This window comes from Sinocyclocheilus anshuiensis, unplaced genomic scaffold (assembly GCF_001515605.1).
Source record: "Sinocyclocheilus anshuiensis isolate Anshui unplaced genomic scaffold, SAMN03320099.WGS_v1.1 scaffold446, whole genome shotgun sequence".
Classification (NCBI taxonomy): Eukaryota; Metazoa; Chordata; class Actinopteri; order Cypriniformes; family Cyprinidae; genus Sinocyclocheilus; species Sinocyclocheilus anshuiensis.
In genome coordinates, this window is record NW_015544247.1 from 1,576,716 (window position 1) to 1,584,322 (window position 7,607).

Consider the following 7,607-nt stretch of genomic DNA (forward strand, 5'->3'; position numbering starts at 1 on the left):
ACCCCATGTGTACAATGAAATATACTGCTGTATTTTTAATGTTGTGGGCCTATATTTCTGCTGGAGGTCCTGGACATCTTGTTTAGATACATGGCATCTTTTATTCTATCAAATACCAACAGATAAAAAAAACAAAAAGTGACTGACTCTGTTAGAAATCTTATAATGGGCCATGTTTGGATCTTCCAACCGGACAATAATCCTAAAACAAACCTTAAAAACAACACAAAAATGGGTCACTGGGCACAAAACCAAGCTTCTGCTATGGCCATTCCAGTTCCCTGACCTGAACCCTATAGAAAATGAGTGGGTGAACTGAAGAGGAGAAGATTCTGGATGAAGGAATTGTCTCTGATCTCTTGTCAGGTGCTCTCTAACCTCATCAGGCATTATAGGAGAAAACTCAGAGCTGTTATTATGCCAAATGGAGGTTTCAAAAAGCATTGAATAAAAGGGTGCCATTAATTGTGTCCAATGTGTATTAGAGAAAAACATTTATGTCATAATGATATTTCCCCCCATTTTAAATTCTTATTCTCCAATGAAAGGTTAGATTTATGCGAATTTTTTTAATAAAAGATCAAAATGATTAACAATGCAGATTTATTTTCACAGCCTTCTTTGATCCTATATACCAAGGGTGCCAATAATTCTGACCACGACTGTATGTAACTGTGACTATGCATTGAAAATCACATTTTTAAGGTTCTGCAATGTTTTTACTGTGAGATATGTTAAAGTGAGTGTGTGTATGTGCCTGTGCATTAACCTGCTGGTGCATCTTCCAGCGTGTGGCCCATAGATGGCTGACTTGCTCCGCAACCAGCTGCAGTGCATGCAACAACAATGAAGCTGTAGTTGGTATGAGGCTCCAGACCTGCAAAAACAGTCAACAGACATATTGCCTCTAAACACCACACGGAACAATCACCTCCTCAATTACATATCCATAGGTGCGAATGAATTTATTATGAAATAAAATATTATTATTATTATTTCCTTTATTTAACCAGGAAAATTCCACTGAGATATTACAATCTCTTCTTACAGAGAGACCTGGTCAAGACATTAAATAATACTAAATGTGAATATAATGTAATATATTTAATACTTAGAATTATTTAATTTATATTTATAATTTTTTTATAAACATAAATTTTCACACATATAGTTCATATTAAAAAATCTATCAAATACTCTTAAAACTAGTAATTCAGCTAATTTAAACGTATAACAGCTCTTATTAATATACTTCACATGACAACAACGAATATTCTGGAATGATTATTCTTGGACACCTAAATGTATAAATAACAGAATCAAAAAAAGATTTTGCTTAATTACAAAACAGTATATTATATATATGAAAATAAATACTAATAAATTGTTATTTATAAACTTCAAATAAATTAAAATAGAAATATTAAGTTAAAATTATTTAAACAAACAAATAAATAAATATAAAGTGTGAGTAATATGGTGTCTAACACAGCACCTGTGACAAAGATGCAGCTTCAGCAGTCAGAACTCTAAATCTGGTTCTAATCCTGAAGCACTTTAAATCTCTCTCTAATCCTGAACTCTGCGCACCCCGTAAAGCCATGCCTGTGTCCGTGGTGGAGCACTGCCTCCACATCTGGAGGAACACATGCACCTGTTTAGTATGGCTGACGGCGTCTCTTATTTAACCCAAACACAGATCAATTTTTTCAGAACGTTGAGCTGTGTTTGGGTTAAGTAAAGAATTCTGTTGAGCATACTAAACACAGGGGACAGCCGCTGAATACTGCCTTAAAAGCTTCACTTCACACATCGCCATGCAAAACATGTCCAGGTGTGTATTCTAGAAGGGCTAGGTTATTATAGTGTTGAGGGGTAAGTCATTATAGCATTAGGTGTTCAGGGGGGATGACGGCATTTGCATGGCGTAAATCCAATCTAATTCAGAGATCAATCTACTTGGGAAACTAACAGGAAGATTACATTATTCAGAAAAAAATCTTAAGAATTAATCTTATGGAGGTTAGATTTAGAAGTAACATTAGTAAAAGCATTAATATTCCAATTTATGATTATTATTACTATTATTATTATTATAGGTAGGAAAGGCGACATTAAATAATTAGAAATATTTTATTTTCCATTTTTTACATGGCAATACTATTTTCATGGACTCAAATTTGCATTTGAAGGAAGAATATGCTGTCTAATCATAAGCAGGAATTCGTAATTATTAATATGCATGCATATTATTCCAATAAAACTTAAACAACAATAATAAAATAAATACAAAAATCCTTTAACAACATCACCCTCAGTAAGATTTTGAATTCTCATAGAAACTGAAGGGGGCACTCTTAGCCTATTAAAGACACATGCACCTTTAATCAAAACGGCAAATAAATAAATATATAAATAAACAGGAGTTAAAAAAAAAATCAATCATTTTAGCTCTAACACCTATAAGCACACAGCGGCCCATTTGTAGCACATGGCTAACACAAAGTGAAACAATGCCGTAACTGTCATCCAAATTGCTCTGTACAGCACCGTGAGGAAGTGTGAGGTAATAAACGATATAAAAAGGTATTTTATTGACAAGCTGCCATTTACTGTTTGCATTAGAGAATATGAGAAGATGATATGTGCAATCCCTGAACGTGGCGACCTGATGAGAAAAGGCCTGCAATGCTTACTCACTTTACCTGCAACATTGATAAAACCTCTAAATAATTAAGTGCCCACTTCCTGTCTACAATTACTTAATGTTTTTTTTCTGTCTGGAGGGGATTATGAAGCGATCTGTGGGCTCCACGTGTCGGCCAAGCTAGGAGACTACCCCTGATGCCTTTTATAGGATCAGTTTCCTCCCGCTCACGCATAATTTAGGAGGCAGAGGTTCTTCTCTTCTATCAGGACATGGGCAGACAGACCTCTGTGAACCCTGATAAAGCAGCTGCACACGGGAGACAGATAAGCCAGGTAAAGGGAACTCGGGATGATGCTGGTGCTGGTTAAAAACTAACCAGTGACTTTGAGATTGTTGCTTATTATGACATGAAGTCTTTCTGGTTTTAATTGTGTAAATTATGTTACAATTCTCTAGCATTACAATTTATTAAGATTCACTGCGCTCTAGTGGGAAATATAAATATAAATGCTAGTACTGTATATTAATAAATTATTAATTCATTTACAAATGTCCAATTAAACGCATGGCTTGCAACATAATTTATATAATTGAGAGCAATAATTCACATCAGTTAATGAAAAGCTATACATATTTTAGATTCTTTGGTGATTTGATAGTTAATTTAACAGAAGCTAATTTGCAATGATGAAGTGACTACACAATATTAAGACTTTTATCTCACAGGCATGTATAATTCTCTCATATTTGGACAAATAATTGACACATTTAAATGAAAATACAATTCTTTTTTTTTTGATAAATTAAATATTTAATAAATGTTTTATGCAATTACTTAATGCACATGCTGCAATTTGTCATCATATATATAAAAATAAGTTAATAAATCACCTTTTTTCTGCCCTATTTAGGGTATATGCGGTGTAATCTATAATCTTAATTATACCATTTAAATAATCTAAAATATATTAAATCCATGAGGTTAGGACAACATTCCTAACACTATTTGTTTTTAGTTATTTTCACCAAAAATTTTTTTTTTAAAGCTTTAAACCTTTTTCTCGCTCACAAGTCACAGTTAAAACTAATAATGCTTTAATTATTGATGCCTGTCATTTATTTGGTCTCCATTCATTACAATAACAAAGGGGACAGGAACTGTCTTTGTCACTAGGAGTGCTGTCATATGAAAGGACCGGCTCTCACAGTGCACACAGCTCCTGTAGCTACAAAGGGCAGCAAAGAAATGTTTGAACGTGATCACTTTCAATTCCATGCGTCACACACAACTTCAGTCAGTTTCAGTCTTTGACGGTATGGGCAGATGTAAACTCGCATATGTAATGATTGCAATGCAACTTGCTTCAAAATGAAAGTTTTAGTATGAGTTCTTTCATAGGTACCACATAGAAAAAAGCTAAATCTCTAATCCAGTGACTCTAATGTGGTGTTTAAAGTAGCGGCTTTGTTGCCACAGTGAAAGCAAGCAGGAGGCTTGGGTGCTTTGGTGTGTGTGTGTGTGCCTGTTTAATCATGTCAAGTGAGGGAGGGCAGGAAGTTTGGGGGTTTTAAGGAGCACATAGGTGCTTCCCAGCAGCAGTCGGCTCTGAAATACAGACGCTCAGGCCGGTCGAGTTGGCGCACGCCACAAAACACTGGTAGGATTTACCAGCTCTGCGCAGAGGGACATGAAAGTCTCAACGAGGCTTTAGAGCCTCTCCACAAAGCAAACCCCGAGCAAAGGCATTTGCAGCCCCTGCCAGCGTTTGAACGGCATCGTCGCCACCTCACATCCCAGCCAGCGAGTCCGCCTACGCCTGCCATCACCCCCAGCCAAGTCTTAAACACGCTACACTGCCAGCCAGCCAAATCTGCCATCAGATCCCCTCCCTCCCCACTCACCCCAGGATCCAGGACTGACTGATCGGTTTGGTGCGTTCCTCCGCTGCCAACTTCAGGGCCTTCAGAGGAACAGAGAGAACTCCGAAAGCCCCTTACGGACGCTGCTTGCTGAAATATCTTTGGTCGACAGCAAGTTGCAAAGGAGCTCCAGCCATTTGAAAGTCCCTGCTGATTTCAAGCTTATTTACAAAGACGTGGTGCTTCCCAGCGGCCCCTTTGGAGTGCGCAGACAGACAGCCAGTGGCTGAGTGCTGCTGAAGGCAGGGAGGTCTGAGCTCGTGTTCGTAGAGGAAAAGCAAGAACTACGCGGCAGGAGATTCCTCACAAAGAACAGCAACACAGGAAACCTGCTGTTTAAACATCGCTTGTTTTCAGTAAGACTCTGCCTACGAGGCATTTAAACTACACATGGTCAGAATGCTCTAAAAAAAAAAAAGTACAATATATTCAGTTAAATGAGCCTGATTTTTTTCCTCCTGGATGTTCATGAGCTCAAACACAGGAAGTGTGGGATGTTATGGGATGTTAGCATTCCCAGAGTCAGCTACAGTACCTCTCTGAGGAGTGGCTCCCTGCATGCGATTCATTCAGATTAATCCTGACTGGAAAGAGATCAGATGCTCCTCAAAACGATGTGCCAGACTCAGGTTTGATAATCATGTCAGTGATAGTGTCGACAGGCTGGAGCGAGAAACATTCTCTCTTTTTCTCTCTGCATGAATTACGCGTTTCATATGGTCCCGTAGAGACAGACACTTACACCACAAATGTGCTATCTGAACAGAATCCTGTTCAAAATGATGATTCAAAGGAAACAAAACATATTCTACTAAGACTAAAAATCAATAAATGTATAAATACATAAATATTATTATTATATTTATTATTATTATTACTACCAATGCTATTATTGCCACCAACTGATTATCCACTGATTACAATAAATTATTATATTAACAGCAGTTGCACATCAATATTTGCTGAGAAAAGCCTCCAAACGTTACATTATTGCAGACATTATAAGTGCCCGCGTATTTGTGTGCAAAACAAAGACAGTGTGTACAAAATAAAATGAAAAATAAAATTGAATTATTATTCTTCTTTTAAAGAAATTTTACCTGAATTTTCTGAATTTAATTTCATTATATACTAATTATAATCATAAACTGCATTATTGCATATGTCAATATTTGGTTCATAAAAACAATAATAACGGTTACACTTTATTTTAAGGTGTCCTTGTTACAGTGTAATTATACATTTAAGTACAGAATAATATTAATTAACTACATGTACTTACTGTACTACATGGTTAGGGTTAGGATTAGGGTTTGGGTTATGGTTACTTGCATGTAATTATGCAAAATGTATTGTTATTATAATAGTAAGTACATGTAACGTGTAACAAGGACACCGTAAAATAAAGTGTTACAATAATAATAATAATAATCATAATAATGCTTCCAACTGATTACACATTTTACCTGAATTTACTGAATTTAATTATATTACATATTAATTATAATAATAATCCGCATTAATGCTTGTGCAAATATTTGATGAGTTTTGATGGTTTTAAAGCCTTTAAAACCTCTAAACATTACATTATTATTGCAGACATTATAATTAGTGTCTATGTTAAAACATTGTGTACAAAAATGTAAAATAAAAAAAACATTTGATCATCAAGATGATGATGATTATTATAATAATATTATAATGTTAATAATAAAAATAAAAATAACTTCTAATAAAGAAAAAACTGATCAAATAGATACTGCTCAGAGAAAAATGTAAATCTTCCTTGGAATGATATTTGTGAGCACTTAATCTAAATCCCTCTCTCTGTGTGTGCTGGCTGTTGTGCAGCTGTCCATTGCCATGTGCTGGGCTGCGCCGAGTCGGGCGGCACTGAAAGTGGGAGTGCGCCGTGTGCGTACCCTTGCGGTGGTGACGGATGGCTCAGGGCCAGGAACACTGCTCCTCTCCCAGGCAGATAAAAGAAGCCCCACAAATCAGCGGAGGCCTCAGGAGTGATGGGCAGGCTGGCTGCTCATTGCGGGAATCAGGTGTAAATTCAGTCATTAGATTGCTTCCAGAAACAGCATGCATAAATAAAGGCAGGGCACATGGAGGAGACACGGCAGATCCTCACTCTCTTACTCTCGCCGCTGCTGCCGTCAGGGCCAGCATGGGGCAGCGTGTAGGGGCGGCTGCTCTCTGCTGCTAAACTGATTCATCACTCGCTCTCTGACTTTCCTCTTTATTTCTCTCTTGCATTCAGTACTTTCAATACCTCCTTATGTTAAAGTTCAACATAACACTGAGTGTTGCTGCTTAATAGTCTATACTGTAGGTATAAGTTTTACTTCAATGTTGACACATTTTATAGTTCAAAACATACTCCACTATTACTTAATGCTACATAAATTCACATTTTGGGTTCTGTGGACTGTAGCTAAGAAATTAGATATAACAATGAATCTAAGAAAACAGACATCTGGGACACAAAATCTAGGGATATTTATAATTCGCCACATGAAATGTTTAAATTATTTATATTCTGGTTCTAAAACAAATTATTAAAATATGAAAAATGTGACCCTGGACCAAAAATCATTAGAATATTAAGTAAAGATTATGTTCCATGAAGATATTTTGTAAATTTCCTACCGTAAATATATCAAAACTTAATTTTTGATTAGTAATATGCATTGCTAAGGACTTCATTTGGACAACTTTAAAGGCGATTTTCTCAATATTTAGATTTTTTTGCACCCTCAGATTCCAGATATTCAAATAGTTGCATCTCGACCAAATATTGTCCTATCCTAACAAACCATACATCAATGGAAAGCTTATTTAGTCAGCTTTCAGATGATGTATAAATCTCAATTTTGAAAAATTGACACTTAAAGGGTTAGTTCACCCAAAAATGAAAATTAGGCTGTGTTTTACTCACCCTCGAGGCATCCTAGGTGTATATGACTTTCTTCTTTCAGACGAATCCAGTCGGAGTTATATTAAAAATTGTCCTGGCTATTCCAAGCTCTAT

The 7,607-nt window shown here is 36.2% G+C and overlaps 1 pseudogene; it reads right to left on the reverse strand.

The window, feature by feature from the left end:
• The window catches only part of LOC107697660 (usherin-like), a 241,341-nt pseudogene that overhangs the window by 38,207 nt on the left and 195,527 nt on the right, over positions 1-7,607 (reverse strand).